Source organism: Cololabis saira, chromosome 17 (assembly GCF_033807715.1).
Source record: "Cololabis saira isolate AMF1-May2022 chromosome 17, fColSai1.1, whole genome shotgun sequence".
NCBI lineage: Eukaryota > Metazoa > Chordata > Actinopteri > Beloniformes > Belonidae > Cololabis > Cololabis saira.
The window spans coordinates 10,509,382-10,532,250 of NC_084603.1; positions in this window are offsets into that span (position 1 = coordinate 10,509,382).

Sequence of the window (22,869 nt, forward strand, 5' to 3'; positions counted from 1 at the left end):
ATGTCCAATAAAAACGTCAAATGATGGCGGTAACTCTGGTAAAGCAGCAAACGAAGAAGGGTTGGCAGTGTCATTAGCGATAAGAGCTCAGCACAGAAGCGGTGCCTATTCACACACGCTAGAGCAGGGGTCGGCAACCCAAAATGTTGAAAGAGCCATATTGGACCAAAAACACAAAAAACAAATATGTCTGGAGCCGCAAACAATGAAAAGTCTTGTATAAGCCTTAGAATGAAGGCAACACATGCTGCATGGTTCTATATTAGTTATAATATAATATATTTTTCATTATGCACTTCGAGATAAAAGTCGAAATGTCGAGAAAAAAGTCGAAATTTCGAGAAAAACATTGAAATGTCAAGATTAATGTTGGAGTACAATCTTGAGAAAAAAGTCGAAATGTCGAGAAAAAAGTAAAGTCGAAATGTTGACAAAAAAGTCAAAATGTCGAGAAAAAAGTCAAAATGTCGAGAAAAAAGTCAAAATTTCGAGAAAAAAGTCAAAATGTTGAGAAAAAAGTCGAAATGTCGAGGAAAAAGTCAAAATTTTGAGAAAAAAGTTGAAATGTCGAGATTAAAAAGGAAAGGAAAAAGGAAGAAAAAAGAGAAAAAAATGAAAAAAGAAAAAAAGGTCAAACATTTTTGAAAAAGCTCCAGGAGCCACTAGGGCGGCGCTAAAGAGCCGCATGCGGCTCTAGAGCCGCGGGTTGCCGACCTCTGCGCTAGACCAACATGTAGACGGTGCAACGTTGTACAGGTGAGTAAACCTCCACGCCTGTAGGGGGAGCTGCTGAGCTGAAACCTGTTCAACCTCCTTGTGCTGTTTTTTCCAGCTCGCTGACTACTGGATGTAGAAAAACCCACATCAGTCAAGATAACATGTACGCAGAGTAAAACTGTATAATGATTGAAACACAATGCTCTACAAGCAAAACTCTGTATTGAGTGTGACCTCCCTCAGGATGAAAGGACGCGTTTAACTCCCTCTAAAGAGATGTTGCGGCGGTATTGATTAAGATTCCAAACTTAACCAAGCCTGTATTTTCTGCTCGTATCTCAAGAGGACTGAAAGATAAACAAGGATGTCATCAAAACGCCCATATCCTGATACACATAAAAGCTGACTGGAGAGCCATAATGTCAGGTACATCTAAGTGGCAGTGATGTGAGAGTTGTAAATGCTCCAGTGTGTAATTGAATGCTGGCTGTAAAGTTTGCTTTAAGAGCTGGTTTATAGATATCAGTCTTGAAACTTTAATTTATGATGCTCAGTACTGGATATTCCTGTCAGGCGGACGATTACTTGGCCAAATAGCTCTGAGAACAGCAATGTGACCCGTGCAGTCCAAGACTGTCCTTTAAATGCTCAAAGAGAAACTTCCTCGTGGATGGTTTAGATCCCAAAAATGCAATGCAGGCTTGAGGTGCAAAACCAGTTATATCTTTTTTTTAAATGAGGAGTAGCTTTTCCTTTCCTTAGAAATAGGTTCCAGTGTATCCACCACTGATATTTTTCATGTAGGTTATTTTCTTAGATTTCTTTTCCATGCCGTCCTCACATATTAAGGTAGTCATTACACCATGAAAATAGGAAACGTCTTACAGAGGTATTGCATTTAATGGTTGCTGGATGCTCAATGGCCACTTTAAAAAGCTTATCCATGTGTCCTGCAGTGCTATTTGTAACACCCAATCATGCTATCCAAACTCTCTCAAAGGGAAAATGGACAGTAGCTCCTGAGGGATGGAGAGGTGAAAATGGCTCCACTCTTCACTTAAGAGTAAACCCTGTGTGCGAGACATGAGGAGGGATAAACGATGCTGTTGCTGCAGAGCACTGATTACAAAAAGTCGACCAATGCCAAAAATTGACTTTGAGTGATTGGAGCCATTGTAACTCAGCTGGGCCACCAAATGGACCTCATAATGTCATACATCCCAGTAGAACACAATCACCTGGCAACATGTTGATCGATAGCAGCAGGCGATACTCAGGCACATCAGCCCGGGCAGATTTATTCATCACTGGAATTTGGATTTCATGAACGATGATATGGGAAAATGCCATCAGAGTGGCAGAGGATCCAGCCGGGTGGGCAGGAGGGGAGGCTTAAATGACGGATGATAAATATAAAAGGATGGATGGATGATAAATATCCAGTACGAAAAAAAGCAAAATACATGATTACATGGAATGGACTGGACATGATGTCTAGAGAGTCTTATGATGCGTCTTCTGCGATGTTCAGCCCATTCATATGAGCTTTCTTTTGTCATACATCTGTAATCCGTCAATCTTATTCACCAGCTCTTTAGCGGCAGAAGACGAAGAGTGCTCAGTGCAGAAATCTGCTGAGGTTTGCCTGCCTTGGAGGCTGTTGCTGTAGAGGGTGACAACTTAAATGGCTGATATAAAACCTGACACAACTAATCTATCACACATCCCCTGCCTGTCTACTTGAAATTCCTCCTTTACAGGATGGTTTATTGTAGAACCATAAGCCATGCATGGTGTACAATATTGCTGGCTGCAGACTTGTGTGTTTACAAGATTGAATATGTTTTTTGGGTTGAGACTGTCAGTAATGTGGACATATCTGGAGCTTTTTTGACATGAGGTGTCAATGTCTGGATTACTCAGTAGGAGAGGAAATAACCTGAATAGAAAAAAAATACATATAACACTGTATTTTGCCATTGTATTGGGGCGACATGGCAGATGCTTCTAAATTCATAATAAACTTATATCGCACTGAACTTAAAAACCTCACAAACTCAGTATCAAACTATGTTTTTACTCTTGATAGCATTGCTTTAATTAATGCAATCAAGTTACCAGTACTCATGTAGTACTGTAACATAGGGACTGTGGAGTAGTTTTTGGCCAGGATAGACTCTTTGGCTCATACATGAAAGAAGTTTGTAAGACTGTCTTCTTTCAGCTACACAATATGGTCCAAATCAGGAACGTGCTGTGTAAAGCTTGAGTTATACTTCTGCGTCAAATCGACACGTGCCTACGCCATCACCGTGATGCCGTCATGAACCCTTCGGACTTCTCCGTCACTCCATTTCGCCGCGGTGCAGTACCCCCCGCTAATACGCGATCTTTTCCTGAATGGTTTATCCGACTTTTTCCGGTCACGGTGAATCAAAGAGATAAGGACAACTATTGTGCAAAAAACCAAAACAAAAAAAATCACACATACACGAAGAAAACAGCGCTGAAAGTTCACGACTGCTTCAAACCGGAAACCGGAAATGCATTGCTACCAAGCGAACCAATCACAGCCCTCTCGGTCTGCGTGTGGTCTGAGTCGCCTCGACGCGTAGTTACAATTTTCGGGAGGTGCACGTCAATGACGGTGTGTGGTACGTGTCGACGCGTACCACACGCCGTAGGCATGGCGTTGTTTTGACGCAGAACCATAACTCAAGCTTAAGCATTATGCAGAAAAAATAGTCCCAGTATTCTTACCTCCACGCTTGGCTGCAAGAATAGACTTTTATTAAGATGTTCAAACTGGCCCTCTGTTGATCCAAAAACAGGAGAGATCACATTTTTCTGATTATAGCATATTTGCATTATCTTAAAAACCCCAGAAAGAATATAAAGTTCTTCTGCTCACATATAAAGTCCTTCAGAGCCAAGCTCCATCATATCTTAAACACCATACACCAAATCCCATTGTGCTTTCTTATCCCAACAGAGCTCTTTTACTCTCAAGCTGCAAGCTTATATTAGTTATGTTTAACAGTTTCCAGAAGTAGAATAAGAAGCAGAGCTTTCAATTATCAGGCTCCTCTCTTGTGTAACCGTCACCCGGTTTGGGCTCGGGGCCCAGACGTCCTTTCTACCTTAAGGACAAGTATTTTTTTCTTTTCTTTATAGCATGTATGTATTCTGTATAGGTACTGCTGGTTCTGTTTGCCCTCAGCCAGCAGTAACTCACTGTCACAGCCACCAGACCCCCTTCCACCGAGCCAAGGCTGTTCCTCTCCTCCCTGTTTCTGAGTCCAGATGCAAACCTTGTGCTGGTGACAGTTCCACCTGCTGCCACTGACAACTGATGCAGTTACTTATTCTGGTCTTCTCCTTCAACGCACCGCCAGTTTGTGCACTCAGCCTTTCAAGGTCATTGAATCGTCCAGTGTTTTCTGAATGACTCTGAATGAAGACTGTTTTTTCTTTTTTCTGTGCCACATAGTGCACAAGGACAGCTGGCACTGCCTTTAGTCATACTTCCATAGGCCTGAACACTGGGGACAGTGATGCACAGGGCGCTGTCTTCACTCCGCCATTTTACTAGGATTTATACATGAATATAAGCTACTATTGCTCTCAAGCAAGTATCCCTGACATCGTTCTACAAGGACCCCTTCAGATTTGTGAAAGGACTTTTCACAAAGGAAAAGAGCGGGTCACTTAAGGTGCCAAAGAGGGAGTTGGAAGACCACCTGAAAACCACTCACACAGACAGCCAAAGATACGAACAGAGGGAGATACCATCAGACATGCCACCAATTCCTCAACCAGAACACCAGCTGGATGACAGTCCTCCAAGGTGGAGCGAGGTTCAGGAAACCGTGAGGAAGGCAAGGGCAGCTTCTGCGCCAGGACCAAATGGAGTTCCGTATCGGCTGTATAAAAACTCCCCAAACATCTTACGCTTTCTGTGGAGGCAAATGAAGGTGATGTGGACAAAGCAAACCATCCCAAAAGCATGGCGAAGAGCTGGGGGAGTGGTAATCCCCAAGGAGAAGGATGCCTTGAACATCGATCAATTCCGGCAGATCAACCTGTTGAACGTTGAAGGGAAGGTCTTCTTTAGCATCGTTGCTAAAAGGATGACGACATACCTGAAGCAAAACAACTTGATTGATACATCCGTGCAGAAAGCTGGAATTCCTGGTTTCTCAGGGTGCTTGGAGCATACAAGCATGATATGGCACCAAATCCAATCTGCCAAAAGGGAAGGAAGAGACCTGCACGTCTTATTTCTAGACCTGGCCAACGCTTTTGGATCCGTCCCTCATTCTCTCATCTGGACAGCCTTCAACTTCTTTCACATCCCAAATACCATCACAAACCTGGTGAGAAACTACTTCCGAGACCTGCAATTCTGTGTCAAAACAACAGAGTACACAACATCATGGCAATCTGTGGAAGTGGGAATAATGGCGGGATGTACCATCTCCCCACTAGCCTTCACCATGGCAATGGAAGTGATCATTCGGGCTTCCAAATGGGTTGTGGGTGGAGAACGTCTGAAGTGTGGTCAGCGTCTACCACCCATTCGCGCCTACATGGATGACATGACCACCTTGACCTCAACCATTGCATGCACCAAACATCTGCTAGGAAAGCTTCATGCCAACATTACATGGGCACGGATGAAGTTCAAACCAAGCAAATCCAGAAGCATATCCATCGTCAAGGGGAAACTCACAGACCAGAGGTTCCACATCAAGGATACACCAATCCCGTTGGTGTCAGAACTGCCAGTCAAGAGTCTAGGGCGATTGTACAACGCACGTCTCAAAGATTCAGACCAGAGTGATCAGCTGAGGGAAGAAACCATAAAAGGCCTTGTCAGCATAGACAAGACCTTGCTTCCTGGCAAGTTGAAACTGTGGTGCCTGCAGTTTGGATTGCTCCCCCGCCTGATGTGGCCTCTAACAGTGTACGAGATCCCCATGACCAAAATCGAGAAGCTGGAGAGAACAGTCAGTTCTTACATCAAGAAGTGGCTTGGCCTCCCGCGTTGCCTCAGCAACATTGGCTTGTATGGACATGGTGCTCTGGAACTGCCCATCTCTAGCCTCACAGAGGAGTTTAAATGCACCAAGGTGAGGCTGAACATGACCTTGACTGAGTCTCAAGATGAAGTGATCCAAGCGGCTGCTCCCAGACTGGCAACTGGGAGGAAATGGATCCCATCGGAGGCTGTAGAGCAAGCTAAATCTGCTCTCAGGCATGGAGACATTGTGGGACAGGTGCAGCATGGAAAAGGTGGGTTTGGACTTGGGACAGGCCGACCCACATGGCACAAGGCAACTTCAACCCAGAGGAGAAAGCTGGTGGTTGCTCAGATTCGGCAACAAGAGGAGGCAAAGAGATGCGCGACAGCAGTGGCACAGTCCAAACAGGGACAGTGGACTTGCTGGGAAAACCTGGAGCATCGTAAGCTCACATGGAAGGATCTTTGGGAAATGGAAGGAAGCCAAATTAGCTTCATCATCAAAGCCACATACGATGTTCTTCCCACACCCAAGAATCTAAACCAATGGTTTGGAGAAGATCCTTCTTGTGCACTCTGTCAAACCCCTGCAACACTGAGTCACATCCTCACCGGCTGCAAAACCAGTTTGTCCCAAGGCCGCTACACCTGGAGACACAACCAGGTCCTAAGACAACTGGCCATCATTCTGGAAGGAAGGAGGACCACCAACAATGCCCTCCCTCCCCCAATGCCTAGACGCTCAAACACCACCCCGTTTGTAAGAGCAGGACAACTCCCAGCAAAACCACCTGCAAGATTGGAGAAAACCCTGTTGGACTCGGCCCGGGACTGGAGGATGCAGGTTGACCTAGACCAGAAACTCATCTTCCCGCCTGAGATCATTACAACTAGCCTCAGGCCGGACCTGGTCTTGTGGTCAACCTCCCAGAAGGCTGTGTTCATTGTTGAGCTAACTGTACCATGGGAGGCAGCAGTTGGTGAAGCATATGAGCGCAAACGACTGAAGTATGCGGACATAGCAGCTGAGGCAGAGCAACACGGCTGGCGTGCCCGGGTGCTTCCGGTTGAGGTCGGGTGTAGAGGCTTCGTTGCCACGTCCACAACCAAGCTTCTGAAGGGAATGGGGGTGCGAGGGCAGGCCTTCCGACGAGCCGTCAAATTGCTGTCAGAGGCTGCCGAACGAAGCAGCAGATGGATATGGATCAAGAGAAAGGACCCCACCTGGGCTGCAAAATGTCCCTAGGGGTAAAAGCAGAGGGGGGCACACCTGGGACGCCAGGTGTTGCCGTTGAGCCCTCCTGAGGTGTTGTGGGCTTATCAACGAAACACCGGTGAAGGGGGGTGCCCACCTGAAGACCCCAATGAAGCGTTTACCCCCTTTACCCCTTTACCCTTACCCCCCCACCCACTCACTACCAAGTGCTGATTGATCTAAGGGATTGTACTATCTAGTCCTATGAGCTCAACTGATAATTTGGAGAAATCCAGTGACTGCTGTGAAAGGGCAGCTGACAACTAGGGAAAGACCATGTGACGGCTTGGAAAGACAGCTGACAGGAGGAAAAGACCCCAACGGGGCTGTCATGGACTAGCTATCCATGATGGCAGGCTCCGTCGCTTGACAAGTAGACAAAGGCCACCCCTCATTGCTACGAAAACTCCAAAGAGAAAAACACCCCTAGAGTCTGCGAGAGCGGGGGCGGAAGATGACTCATCGGCTGACAACCCGGTAACTGACCCTGGAATGAACACGACGACGAACCAGATAATCGGCACAGAACAAGCAACATCAGCTGGACAAAAGCTCCAAGTATGTAGCTGTGGCTGGTCCAGAGTAACATCCATCAGAGGCCTAAAAATACATCAAGGGCGGATGAAGTGCTTGAAGAAGATGAGGCCAGGACCTCGCATTGATCATTATTTTCTGAGAGAAAGGTCAAGTCAGGCGAGTGAAGCTCAGTGGCAGGATTTAACCCACAGTCCACCGAGCATCAGTACCCCAGAGGCTGAAAGCAATTCAAGCACATCATCAGAGAACTTGGAACCAAGCCACTTGCAACCTGCTGTGGAGAAGAACATGCAAGGCCACAGACCTCACGTGAAGTGGCCAAAGTCCAGCAACAAAAAAGAGTGGGCAACAATCGATGCAGACCTGATCAAGATCCTGGACGGACTCAAAGGAACAGTGGAGAAGAAACTGGAGAGAATGGGAGATCTGATCTACTCCTATGGAGCAGAAAGATTTGGAACAAAAGAGACAGGGAAAAAGGATATGCCACCAACAACCCCTCCCAAGTCCAGAAGGCAGAAAGAAATCAAACGCCTGGTCAAAGAGAGAAGGGAATTGAGGAAACAATGGAAGAAAGCCTCACTGGAGGAAAGAGTGGGCATTGACCTCCTGCAATCAGACCTGAAGGAACGTTTGGGAAGACTGCGGAGAGCTGAAAACCTCAGGACTCGACGCAAGAGGAAGGAAAGGGCAAGAACATCGTTCTACAAGGACCCCTTCAGATTTGTGAAAGGACTTTTCACAAAGGAAAAGAGCGGGTCACTTAAGGTGCCAAAGAGGGAGTTGGAAGACCACCTGAAAACCACTCACACAGACAGCCAAAGATACGAACAGAGGGAGATACCATCAGACATGCCACCAATTCCTCAACCAGAACACCAGCTGGATGACAGTCCTCCAAGGTGGAGCGAGGTTCAGGAAACCGTGAGGAAGGCAAGGGCAGCTTCTGCGCCAGGACCAAATGGAGTTCCGTATCGGCTGTATAAAAACTCCCCAAACATCTTACGCTTTCTGTGGAGGCAAATGAAGGTGATGTGGACAAAGCAAACCATCCCAAAAGCATGGCGAAGAGCTGGGGGAGTGGTAATCCCCAAGGAGAAGGATGCCTTGAACATCGATCAATTCCGGCAGATCAACCTGTTGAACGTTGAAGGGAAGGTCTTCTTTAGCATCGTTGCTAAAAGGATGACGACATACCTGAAGCAAAACAACTTGATTGATACATCCGTGCAGAAAGCTGGAATTCCTGGTTTCTCAGGGTGCTTGGAGCATACAAGCATGATATGGCACCAAATCCAATCTGCCAAAAGGGAAGGAAGAGACCTGCACGTCTTATTTCTAGACCTGGCCAACGCTTTTGGATCCGTCCCTCATTCTCTCATCTGGACAGCCTTCAACTTCTTTCACATCCCAAATACCATCACAAACCTGGTGAGAAACTACTTCCGAGACCTGCAATTCTGTGTCAAAACAACAGAGTACACAACATCATGGCAATCTGTGGAAGTGGGAATAATGGCGGGATGTACCATCTCCCCACTAGCCTTCACCATGGCAATGGAAGTGATCATTCGGGCTTCCAAATGGGTTGTGGGTGGAGAACGTCTGAAGTGTGGTCAGCGTCTACCACCCATTCGCGCCTACATGGATGACATGACCACCTTGACCTCAACCATTGCATGCACCAAACATCTGCTAGGAAAGCTTCATGCCAACATTACATGGGCACGGATGAAGTTCAAACCAAGCAAATCCAGAAGCATATCCATCGTCAAGGGGAAACTCACAGACCAGAGGTTCCACATCAAGGATACACCAATCCCGTTGGTGTCAGAACTGCCAGTCAAGAGTCTAGGGCGATTGTACAACGCACGTCTCAAAGATTCAGACCAGAGTGATCAGCTGAGGGAAGAAACCATAAAAGGCCTTGTCAGCATAGACAAGACCTTGCTTCCTGGCAAGTTGAAACTGTGGTGCCTGCAGTTTGGATTGCTCCCCCGCCTGATGTGGCCTCTAACAGTGTACGAGATCCCCATGACCAAAATCGAGAAGCTGGAGAGAACAGTCAGTTCTTACATCAAGAAGTGGCTTGGCCTCCCGCGTTGCCTCAGCAACATTGGCTTGTATGGACATGGTGCTCTGGAACTGCCCATCTCTAGCCTCACAGAGGAGTTTAAATGCACCAAGGTGAGGCTGAACATGACCTTGACTGAGTCTCAAGATGAAGTGATCCAAGCGGCTGCTCCCAGACTGGCAACTGGGAGGAAATGGATCCCATCGGAGGCTGTAGAGCAAGCTAAATCTGCTCTCAGGCATGGAGACATTGTGGGACAGGTGCAGCATGGAAAAGGTGGGTTTGGACTTGGGACAGGCCGACCCACATGGCACAAGGCAACTTCAACCCAGAGGAGAAAGCTGGTGGTTGCTCAGATTCGGCAACAAGAGGAGGCAAAGAGATGCGCGACAGCAGTGGCACAGTCCAAACAGGGACAGTGGACTTGCTGGGAAAACCTGGAGCATCGTAAGCTCACATGGAAGGATCTTTGGGAAATGGAAGGAAGCCAAATTAGCTTCATCATCAAAGCCACATACGATGTTCTTCCCACACCCAAGAATCTAAACCAATGGTTTGGAGAAGATCCTTCTTGTGCACTCTGTCAAACCCCTGCAACACTGAGTCACATCCTCACCGGCTGCAAAACCAGTTTGTCCCAAGGCCGCTACACCTGGAGACACAACCAGGTCCTAAGACAACTGGCCATCATTCTGGAAGGAAGGAGGACCACCAACAATGCCCTCCCTCCCCCAATGCCTAGACGCTCAAACACCACCCCGTTTGTAAGAGCAGGACAACTCCCAGCAAAACCACCTGCAAGATTGGAGAAAACCCTGTTGGACTCGGCCCGGGACTGGAGGATGCAGGTTGACCTAGACCAGAAACTCATCTTCCCGCCTGAGATCATTACAACTAGCCTCAGGCCGGACCTGGTCTTGTGGTCAACCTCCCAGAAGGCTGTGTTCATTGTTGAGCTAACTGTACCATGGGAGGCAGCAGTTGGTGAAGCATATGAGCGCAAACGACTGAAGTATGCGGACATAGCAGCTGAGGCAGAGCAACACGGCTGGCGTGCCCGGGTGCTTCCGGTTGAGGTCGGGTGTAGAGGCTTCGTTGCCACGTCCACAACCAAGCTTCTGAAGGGAATGGGGGTGCGAGGGCAGGCCTTCCGACGAGCCGTCAAATTGCTGTCAGAGGCTGCCGAACGAAGCAGCAGATGGATATGGATCAAGAGAAAGGACCCCACCTGGGCTGCAAAATGTCCCTAGGGGTAAAAGCAGAGGGGGGCACACCTGGGACGCCAGGTGTTGCCGTTGAGCCCTCCTGAGGTGTTGTGGGCTTATCAACGAAACACCGGTGAAGGGGGGTGCCCACCTGAAGACCCCAATGAAGCGTTTACCCCCTTTACCCCTTTACCCTTACCCCCCCACCCACTCACTACCAAGTGCTGATTGATCTAAGGGATTGTACTATCTAGTCCTATGAGCTCAACTTTGGGGTTTTTACTCAGGTCTGACCGATGATGTCCGTCCTCTCTCAGCCTGGATCTGTTAGAAAGCTGTTCCTCTAAAACAGTGGTTGTAAAGCTTTTTCCTCCCATGAGTCCATTTGGGCGAAGAAGAAACAAAATTGCATCTCACTGAGTTCGAATTAAACTGAAATGGGCAGCAAAGCTGAGTGAATCGTGTTTGTTGTTACCGAGTCCGGGATGGCTGGACTACTCAGAGATGAGACGCAGCCTCCTTGTGATCCTGAGCACATGTGGAAAATCGACTGGAGAGTCGAATGGAGAAGAATAACAAAGCCTCTTCTCAAGCAGTGTATTGACAAGCTATAGAAAGTAAATGAAGCTTTTTATAAAGTCAGCACAATCATTTCAAACACAAGACCTTCTTATGAAAAAAGCCCAGATGTTGTCTTTTGAAGAGACTCTTGAAAAGTCCCTGCAGTCTAAATGACACCGAGGACCAGTTGTTTATCTCTGCACTGCCTTTAACAGGCCACTTAAAACAAGTTAATCATCCATTTGTATTGCTCAAATGATTAATTAATCATGTTCATCTCCATTTTAACTCCTTTCGAGCCTTATTAAAACATAAATATGAGCGTCCATGACTACAGCACTTTGGGAGCAGTCAGCCAACTTCAGCGAGAAGCAGAAAATGAGAGCGATGCTCATTTAAAATGATTCTAGGTCATGTTCGGGCTTGGTAAATTAAGAGCAACCGACTGTTGGTGTTACATAAAAGTTTGTGCAAAATTTTCAGAAATCATGCACAAAGATGTTTATTTATTTTTTCTGATTGTGCTGCTGCTGTGCTCCAGTCGGAAATGATTGACTACATCTGTGTTTTTGCCCATCAGCGCGATGTCATGCTTGATTGTTCCCTGAGGAAAGTTGTTAACTGTATTCAGCCCTGTTGATCCACTTTACTCACAGCACATGCAGCATCCCATCATTAAAATAAATTAACAAATGATCAGCATTTACAAACCTGTGCAAAAAACCCAATAATTGAATATATATGCGCCTTAGCACTGCCCCCTCATGAAGACGGTTGGACAGACACGGCCTGTCCCTGTCACTGCCCACAACACATCTGTCAGCAGAAATTTCGAACCTCTTCTCTGCATAATGAAACACCCACCTCTTTGTAAAACACAGCTAACCTTGTAAGGTAGTGTGCATTGCCATGGTTACGAGGGTTTAATGCAGCTCATGCTTTTCCAAGTCTTGGCATGCTATAGAGAAAGTGTTTGTTGTCGTACTGATTAACATTTAAGATGGTTTATCTCCACTTGTCTGCTTTGAAATGACACTCGTAAAAGTGAGTCCGTTTTTTTAGTTGTACTGTAGTTTAACTCGTAGAGGAAAAGTGTGAATGTTCTTGAGAGATAACTAATAAGAATTCTGCAGCTTCTGTACAGTGAATACTTATCCAAAGTATTCAGCCCCTGAGGCAATAGTTTTCATTTTCGTGCCTTACAATCTGGAATTAAATGGGATGTATTTTTCTATCTGAGGTGTGGACACACACACACACACACACAAACAAATAAATATACTGCCTCTGGACGCCAGTGGACAGGCACACAACCAGAGAAACAAAGCATGTAACTTACGCAGAGCGACAGCCGCACTGGGATCACCCACAGACATCCGACAAGCGCAGGAACGCCACTAAATGACTGGTGAAAGCTTTCAGTTGCTCCAAGGTGGTATCAGAAATTTTTTTCTATTTTTTAAAACTTGCTGCTCTGGGTTCGACATTAAGGAAAGTCAAGGAAAAGTAAAGTTGTGTCAGTGCGATCGAATGTCCGGAACAGGACCTACAGCTGTTCAAGGATGTAGCTAGAAATGAGAAATGAAACATACCGTAGAGGTGAAGCTAATGACATCTGCTTCATCACCTTCAAAAAGTCACCCTCAAAAACTTGCCTGCTGCAGTGTTGATGTGGGGAAAGTAATGATGCAACCTGTTGCAGATTTAAAGACTTGATATTGTTCTGGGGCCTCATTTATAAAAGAGTGTGTAGGATCCATACTAAAAGTGCACGTAAACTAGGGCTGGGCGATTATACGATCTCGATTTGTGATCGCGATCAAATTAAGTTCGATCACGGTGATCAGCTGTGGGTATACTTTCTCGATCACGTGCAAAACATGTTGCAGCAAAGTGCACGACAACCAATCACAACCCGCTTTCCTGGCACCGCGCTGTCTGCATTAATTGATCATGCGCATGACATGCCGCGGCAGTCGGTAAGGATCCAGACGGGAGACATACGTAGCTCTGTGTTTTACGTTTATTCACCATTCCATGCATAATTCTGGTCCGTTCCTTAAAGCAGGGCTTTCCACAAGCGCCGGCCATATAGCCGACTACTCGATTAGGTCCAGCCGGCTACTTTAATGACGTTTATATTTTTAGCCTATAAATATTATTTTTAGATTTTAATAAAATTAAATGTTTTTCTCATAGACTGACAATAATGTCAAACTGAACCGCACTCATTAAAGTTGTGATTCGCTCTGCTTGTACACAAATTACTGATCACCGGGAGAAACTCCGCGGCCCCGACATGGGTGTGTGTGTGCGTGCATGTGTGTGCGTGTGTGTGTGCGCGCTCAGCGGAGTGAATGTGTCTGCAACAAGCAGAGCTCAGCATGATGATTTTTTTGTCACCATAAAAACGGTACGTCCTTATTACTCAGGCTATCCACTACAGAATTTAATCAGTTTAATCAGTTCGTATTAAAAAGAAAGCCTAACCGCGTTGCGACGGTGTGTACGGCCGCGTACCCTACGCCGTAGGCTCTGCGTTGGTGTAACGCGGGACCATAAATCAGCCTTAGTCCCTTTAGGCTAATACTGTGAGAAATAACCTCTCATAATAGCGGTACTACAGTTAATAAATGTAATAAATAATCCTACTGCTGTTTCTGCTGGCTACTGAGTCCCCTAAGTGGCGAGTGAGTTTTAACTCCTTAATTACCAACCAGCGTCAGAGTCACGCACAGTAAACGAACTGTGATGTTAGAGAGGCACCTTTTGGTCAATTTAAGCAACCGCATCGCCAGCTGCTTGACAGTGGCTCAACTCATATTAGTTTACTGGTTTTGTTGTTAAAAATGTCATTGCAATTTTATCTATGCAATTGTGAAAAAAAAAAAAGGCAAAATAAATGAAAAACTGTGAACAACCGCATGTTTTGGTTGGTTTACATTTTAAATGATCATGAAAAAAAAATGTGTCTGCTAAAACTACTTGAAACTTTTTTAAACTGCTTAAAACTACCTGTTTGTTGTGCCATTTTCTATATGGCTCTTGTTAAAACATGCTATTTGCTTTATTTGTTAATAGAAAAAAAAAACTAATCTCTGGTTTCTTTCTATTTTATTCCAGAAGGGAGGGGGGATCTTCTGATTTTAAAAATCGTGATTAAAAATCGAGATCGTTCAATATGGGAAAAAAAATCGTGATCACTTTTTTTTGCCATATCGCCCAGCCCTAACGTAAACACAAAAGCCGAAAATGGTGGGCGCAAAAAAAAATCTGGATTTATAAAACCGTGTGCACGCACACTTGCACGCAATGTTCGCTTTATAAATCACAGTCCAGCTGGAAGGTTGCACAGCTGAATTCGGCTCATATCCCGCCCTCTACACGCCCACTTTATACCATAAATGGGCAATGCAAAGTAGTATTTGCATATGAATGAGCCTGCTGAGCATGCGCAGCGGCTTCCTGCAGCCTGTTTCTGCTGTGCGTCCGGATGAATGAGACGTGTCCAGCCAGGCAACCATGCCACTCAATTTCACAGAGACTGAGATGGAGATGTTGAGGATGAGGTGGAGGACAGGAAAACAACATTATTTGGTGGTCACAGTAAAAGTAGAAAAAGTATATAAATAGTAGGCTATAAAATAAAGCGAGTGAGTGGTGTTGTGCAACTCATAGGTAGCTTGGCTGTCCAGTTATCAAGGCTAATGATAATTCTATTAAAGAATTATTAATAATTAATAAAGTTGACTATTTATCAAATTGTATTATCAAAAATGATAATTCTCGTAGGGGCACCACCGCCGGGGCCTTACTTCCGGTGGGATTCGATAACTAACAACAGAAAATCAGTCTCATTATGATTTGAATTATCCTGCAGAACAGCAAATCTTACAGAATAACAGTGAAGGCGTGATATCCGAACACTAGGCTCTGCTTAAACAAATCAATTTGTGACCAAATCTTGCATGAAATAACACAACCACTCATAAAGAAATCAATCAGAATTTATTTACATACGGGTGTCAAAAGATGATAAACGCAACACCCAAATAAACCTGATGGCAGAAACTACCTTATTACAAAACCATTAACTAACAAGAAAAACAACAATCAATAAAATGAAACATAAACGTTAAATGCATGGAATGAAAAGAAGAGAATCAAATGTAATAATAATAAAGATGATAAAGAACACAATAATGATAACGTACAGTAATACGCATACAGTAATCTCATTAAACATAAGTTCAGCTTTACACCGTTCTAACTGACTGATCGCCCAAACACAGCCTCACGTCTCCTCTGGATTCTGCATCTGGAGCGGGTTCTGTCGGGGGTTCCAGTCCGATGCGGCCTCGTTCCTCTCGGCTCTCAGTCCAAGCAGTCTCTCGTCTCTCTCTCTTCTCCTTCGACTCTGAAGAAATAAAAAGACAGGGGTGCAGCAGCCGGGCGATCCCGCCCTGGTCAACGGAGCCTATCACGGCGTCTCGGTGCGCGCGGGGATCCGGTCCACTCGTCGGACGCCGTCCGGGCTCCTGAGCGCGTGGGCCTCACGGACACAGGTGGCTGGGTGCTCCTCGGGCTGAGCTGGCAGGCTGACCGGAGGATCAGGCCCTCCTCGGGAGAGAACTTAGAGCGGAGAGAGAAATTAGAAAAGAGAGAAACTTGGGAGCGCAGTGCGCTCCGTGGTAACGGGTCTTACGCTCCGCCGGACACTCCAGGCTCGAAGCGGCTCCCCCCCCGTCTCGTCGCAGCGCTCAGGAATAAATGGGTAGATGCGGCCGTGGCTGCCTCGGTCGGCAGGCACGTCTTGTCCGGTCCGCTGGCTGAGGGAGAGAGAGTGAGCACTGGGCAGGACGGCAGTTTGAGTTCCGCGGGCTGCGTGATGTCACCAGCCCCTGGCAAGTGATTGGGTGCTTCCCGCTTTTGGGCTTGGGGCGGTTTTACTGAGAGGGACAGTCCCCCCCTTCAGGGCTCGCTTCCTGGGGCTCCATATTGTCTGAACCCCCCCTGGTGTCGTCACCCCAGGGAGTCTGTTCCTGGTCCCTTTGCGTTGTCTTTTCCTTTGTTCCTCCAGGTCTGGCAGGAACCCTGCTGGGTTTGTGGGGGCTATACTGCGCCTGACCCCCCTCCCAGGTGTCGTAAACCCCATGGAGTCTGTTATCTGGTCTGGAGTCATGCAGCATAAACTTTGGCTTGGCTTTGGCCCTTTACTGGCCCAAGAGAAATGTTCACCCACTCACATATGTCATGAATTCATAATCATATTAGTCCAATAGTCCAACATCCCCCCTTAGATTTGACGGCGGGAATGCAGGGTCTGGTTGTCAAATCTAACAACAGTGCAACAGTCCATGAGATGCAGTCCTGGTTGGCAGAGGGGTACAGTACTTAAGAGTTCAGAGGTTAGCATAGCGTGGGAGGCTTTGTCTGGGCAGATCAGAATCATCTATGCAACGGTGTAAGAGTATGAAAATGAACAAAACACATTCAAATAATACAAAAATGGTTAACTCGCATAATACAGTGACATCACTTCTTAAGGTGAGGTAGATAAACATAAGGGAAAAACTGGAAAGAAAAGGGGAGGTTCGTTGGATTACAGACCCTTGATACGTAACTGCCAGCAGCAGACCAGGCTCAGTGGGTGTCTACTACGTGTTAATCCCTTGGCAGAGCGGTGCTGAGGAAGGAAACGGATAGGAGGGGGTCTGTCCCGTAACAGAACCGACCTCGGGTAACGGAAGAATGAAGTCTCGTTCCCTATTTGGTACTCTCGAGAGGACGTACGATCATGGTAAGGCCCGGTGCCTTCAGCGCCGGCGTCTGTGTTCCTTTGTGCCCATGCAAAAGTCGACCGAGGGTGGTCACGCAGGTCTGTCACATACTGGCGCGCGGTGCTGGCGGAGGCGACCCTAACATTGTCAGGCGGGTACAACAGGTGAAGTGGGAACTTCATTTGCTGACCAGCCGTCCGTTCGAGTGGTGTCATCGCAACCGAGCGGTGTGGCGTGGACCTGACGACCCTGAGGTCTAGCAGCATATGGACAAGAGTTAGATTAGCTCGTTTGATCTGACGTGGGGACCGGGAGTCAAAGGGAGCTGTCATGACATTTAAGGCCAAATGTGTGATTCTGTTCGGACCACCCGACCGGGGAGCCCCCCGGCGGCTGAAAACATGGCTCAGGAGGAGGACAGTAATCACCCATTTGGTAAACCAGCAGGTGGCAGCGAGGAGATAACGGTTCCCTCCCAAGGATTTCGGGACCGTCCCCCCACGATCCACCCGCAAGTGTGACCCTGAAGCTGTCATGCGTGCGCGTGCTGCAGTCTCCACTATTTGGGAGCTGCACAAACCTGACCCCCCCTTTTCCCACGAGGGCAAGAAGGGGGTGTGGTTGACGAGGGGTACCTGGCTGACCTTTCGGTCCCCGTCCCCTGGGGGCGGGGGTTCTGGTTCCGGATTCGGTCCCAGAGGGGGCATGACGTGGGGCAAAGCACCGGCCTGCCAATCTAAAGACAAGAGTCCCTCACGACCTTCAAGTGGTCTCGGGGCCCCCGAGAATGGCACGGCATCTAAGGAGAAAACGTAGGCGGGACTTATGGGTCTGACCCCGGGACCGGTATCTAGGAAAGCAAGGACACAAACACAGCTGTTAAGAACTGATGAGCAATCAACACGCCGATCCGGTCCATTACGGACCAGTTTACCGAGGGAAATCAGAGAAGGGGGGCGTGCGCCTGCACGCGCTGCCCTGTCCACCCCCACCATGCAGATCCTGGCCATGGCTGGGGGGGTGGGTCCGCCTAGTCATTCTATCGGTGGCCTGGTGCCCCGGTCCTCAGGGGGCCCGGAGGAGCGAGGTGGTTTAATTAATCCCTCGAGGGCCTGGCACACGTCCTCGATGAGGTCATCTTTGTGGCGCTTCCGTCTATTTTTAATGTATTTCGGCGCAGCGGTTTCATACTCGTCATACTGTCTGGCCGGGTAGTTAGACCCCCCTTCGTCATGCTGCTCTAACCTGTACTGTGGTTGGTACTCTGACTGACCTGGCGGCGGGCGAGGCTGGTAGTGGTCCCTGGAACCTGGTTCAGGCCCAGTCCAGGCACGGAAAACCTCGTCTCCGAACTCTACGTGACGGTTCTCAGTTCTCTGGACTGCAAGCACCTCGGTATCGTGCTCAGGGGCCCTCGCTGGTCGCGCCCTAGCTTCCCAGGCAATCTGTGCGTACCTTCTGATGTCCCGCATCTGTAGGTCCCTAGTTTTACAGTACATGGTTACATTATACTTTATGCTATCGTGAAGGTTATGCAGGAAAAGGGACTTAAATGCCTGCTCCTCCTCTAAACCTGGGGCGTTGCACCCCTGGAAGTAGGCAGCCCGAAGTCGCCAGTAGTAATCTCTCGGTTGTTCGGACCTCGTTTGTTTGATCGCAAAAGCGCCGAAGGTGGCGGATGCCCGATCAGAAAATATCGAGTATTCTTCACGCAGCGCCTGACATAAAGCTGAATAGCGATCTCTTGTGTCGGGGTGCAGGGTCTCCAGGAAAACATGCACGCTTCTGGAAGTAGTCTTCCAGATTAATTTCATTTTCTCCCGGGAAGTTGCTCCCGGGAGGTCGAGCAAGCATCGTTCAACCTCCCTCAAATAGTCATCAATGTTAGATCCTTTGATGTGGGGGTCAAAACGCTCTATGTCTCTCGCCAGAGACTCTATTTGGCGCGTGCGAAGACCGTGCCCGTAGAACGGAGCTGGTCCATCATTTTCATCATCTGAGCTTTCCCAGTGATGGCGCCCCCTGTAACGTGGGGGGGGGCGTTCTCTCCGATAGGGCGGAGACGGGGTCCTCTGCCGTGAGCTGAGGACCGAGCGGTAACCCCTAGTGGGTTCCGGCTCGAAAAACAGCGGGTCATCCGAGGCGTAGCGGCGACTTCGACTCGGCCAGGGATTTGAATCAAATTCTCTCCGATATTGTACGCCCTGACCGCGGCTCCTCCCTGGAGGGATCATTTCTGGGCTAACCGTGCGCCTTTCCGCTGCCAGCTGTCTGGCCTGCGGTCGGAGGTAAGGGTATTCGGGGGATCGTGAGTTAGCAGCCGGTCCCGAAGGCAGTCCAGCTGTTGAAGCTGGTCCTGCGTTCGGGGCCCTCTGCGCAGGGGGACCCTCGGCGTCCGATGATTCGTCTTCGATTTGTGCTCGAGCCGCAGCTAAGAGGCCCCTCAAGCTTCCAACCGCTTTCTGCAAATCACAATTTTCCAGCCTCTCTGCCTCATATTTCTCTCGCCACTCGTTAATTCTATCCCCGTGCTCCGCCGCCTGCAGTTCTGCCTTACATTGCCCTAATAAGGCCAGCTGGCCCAAAATGTCGGCTTTAAGGAGTTTTTTGGTCGGGTTTTTAGCAAAGTTAACGAGCTCCACTATCTTCTCCTCGCAGGTTTGGAGGTTATAGCTATTTATCGTAAACAGTTCTTCTCTGGGTATTTCCATCATACGTGCAATTACTTCTTGAGTGTCGGTAAAAGTGACGCTGGGGGAAGCCTCGGCCCCCCCTTCATGGTTACCTGAGCTACTCATCGCGCGTCTGGCCAGGGGCCCGGGACTGAAGGGAACCTGGCGAAAAGCTTCCTATTCAAACGGAACTTGCCTGATGGTCCTTCTAGTCAACCTCTGGTCACCTCTGCTGGCTCTGCGTCCAAATGCGATGAGTTTCCTGCCCTGTACACCACACGCAGTTCACGAACCGGACACCAGTGTTTCGCTTGCGACTCTGCCAAGAGATTAACACTCAGTAATGAAGTAGATTCACGTTATCACCCAGATTAGGAGGAATGAGACAATAAATGAAGCATGAGAGACTGAGCCAACTCTGATCTGTGCCTGAAGGCAGTTGGGTTCTTGGTTATCATAAACAGAATTGAGATAACCTTGGAAGCACAAAAAAAAACAAAAGAGAATCAATAAGGTGGATTAAAATTTAAATGCCACCAAATTAAAGATTCAATTTAACAAACACGGTAGAAATTAATCCGAAAGATTAATAACTCACATGGGGTAATCCCGACAAAATTCTATTAATAGAATTTAAAGAACTTGAAGCAAAACCAACCATTAACTTCAGTGAAGCAAGGTTGCAGAGAACAGGGAGGTTTTAAAATAACCGTAGGAATCAGATAATGAGGGGAAGAAAAATAAAAAATATTTTTCTTCTGATGACAATTAATGTTCAATTATTTCATACAACTTGGTCACAAATATTGTTATTAGAGAGCCTCACGCTGGGGCGCCATTTATGTTGTGCAACTCATAGGTAGCTTGGCTGTCCAGTTATCAAGGCTAATGATAATTCTATTAAAGAATTATTAATAATTAATAAAGTTGACTATTTATCAAATTGTATTATCAAAAATGATAATTCTCGTAGGGGCACCACCGCCGGGGCCTTACTTCCGGTGGGATTCGATAACTAACAACAGAAAATCAGTCTCATTATGATTTGAATTATCCTGCAGAACAGCAAATCTTACAGAATAACAGTGAAGGCGTGATATCCGAACACTAGGCTCTGCTTAAACAAATCAATTTGTGACCAAATCTTGCATGAAATAACACAACCACTCATAAAGAAATCAATCAGAATTTATTTACATACGGGTGTCAAAAGATGATAAACGCAACACCCAAATAAACCTGATGGCAGAAACTACCTTGTTACAAAACCATTAACTAACAAGAAAAACAACAATCAATAAAATGAAACATAAACGTTAAATGCATGGAATGAAAAGAAGAGAATCAAATGTAATAATAATAAAGATGATAAAGAACACAATAATGATAACGTACAGTAATACGCATACAGTAATCTCATTAAACATAAGTTCAGCTTTACACCGTTCTAACTGACTGATCGCCCAAACACAGCCTCACGTCTCCTCTGGATTCTGCATCTGGAGCGGGTTCTGTCGGGGGTTCCAGTCCGATGCGGCCTCGTTCCTCTCGGCTCTCAGTCCAAGCAGTCTCTCGTCTCTCTCTCTTCTCCTTCGACTCTGAAGAAATAAAAAGACAGGGGTGCAGCAGCCGGGCGATCCCGCCCTGGTCAACGGAGCCTATCACGGCGTCTCGGTGCGCGCGGGGATCCGGTCCACTCGTCGGACGCCGTCCGGGCTCCTGAGCGCGTGGGCCTCACGGACACAGGTGGCTGGGTGCTCCTCGGGCTGAGCTGGCAGGCTGACCGGAGGATCAGGCCCTCCTCGGGAGAGAACTTAGAGCGGAGAGAGAAATTAGAAAAGAGAGAAACTTGGGAGCGCAGTGCGCTCCGTGGTAACGGGTCTTACGCTCCGCCGGACACTCCAGGCTCGAAGCGGCTCCCCCCCCGTCTCGTCGCAGCGCTCAGGAATAAATGGGTAGATGCGGCCGTGGCTGCCTCGGTCGGCAGGCACGTCTTGTCCGGTCCGCTGGCTGAGGGAGAGAGAGTGAGCACTGGGCAGGACGGCAGTTTGAGTTCCGCGGGCTGCGTGATGTCACCAGCCCCTGGCAAGTGATTGGGTGCTTCCCGCTTTTGGGCTTGGGGCGGTTTTACTGAGAGGGACAGTCCCCCCCTTCAGGGCTCGCTTCCTGGGGCTCCATATTGTCTGAACCCCCCCTGGTGTCGTCACCCCAGGGAGTCTGTTCCTGGTCCCTTTGCGTTGTCTTTTCCTTTGTTCCTCCAGGTCTGGCAGGAACCCTGCTGGGTTTGTGGGGGCTATACTGCGCCTGACCCCCCTCCCAGGTGTCGTAAACCCCATGGAGTCTGTTATCTGGTCTGGAGTCATGCAGCATAAACTTTGGCTTGGCTTTGGCCCTTTACTGGCCCAAGAGAAATGTTCACCCACTCACATATGTCATGAATTCATAATCATATTAGTCCAATAGTCCAACAGTGGCAGCATGCCGTTGCTGCGCTAAACGCCGTGAGTGCCACGGACCAAGGGCGCAATTTCCACTGGGGACAGGGGGGACATGTCCCCCCCACTTTTCAAACTCATGTTTTTGTCCCCCCAACTTTTTACAGTTTAAAAACTAACGGTAGGCTCAGCCTGTAATTCCAAATCATCAAGACACTCTGTGCGAAGGCGATGCGAAGACAGCCCGGCAGCCCCCGCCCCCCTCAGAGCTGCTCAAGGCTGATTTATGGTTCCGCGTTACACCAACGCAGAGCCTACGGCATAGGTGCGTGTCGCCGCGTACCCTACGGCGTAGGCTCTGCGTCGTTTTAACGCGGAACCATAATTTAGGCTTACGCCCGCGCTTAAAGGTTTCACGGGCGCGTAAAACTCATTATATATTTAAAAAAAAATCTGAGTCCCTTTAGGGGCTCCGTAGAGTGGCCCGGCACTCATTTGTTCTGTCCTCAGTCACTCTACAGTTGGAAGCGGTGGGTGAAGAGGAGGTTCACGGTGTGTCCTGCACCGCGGCTGCAGCAGCAGCACCAGAGCGTCCTGACTGCTACAAACA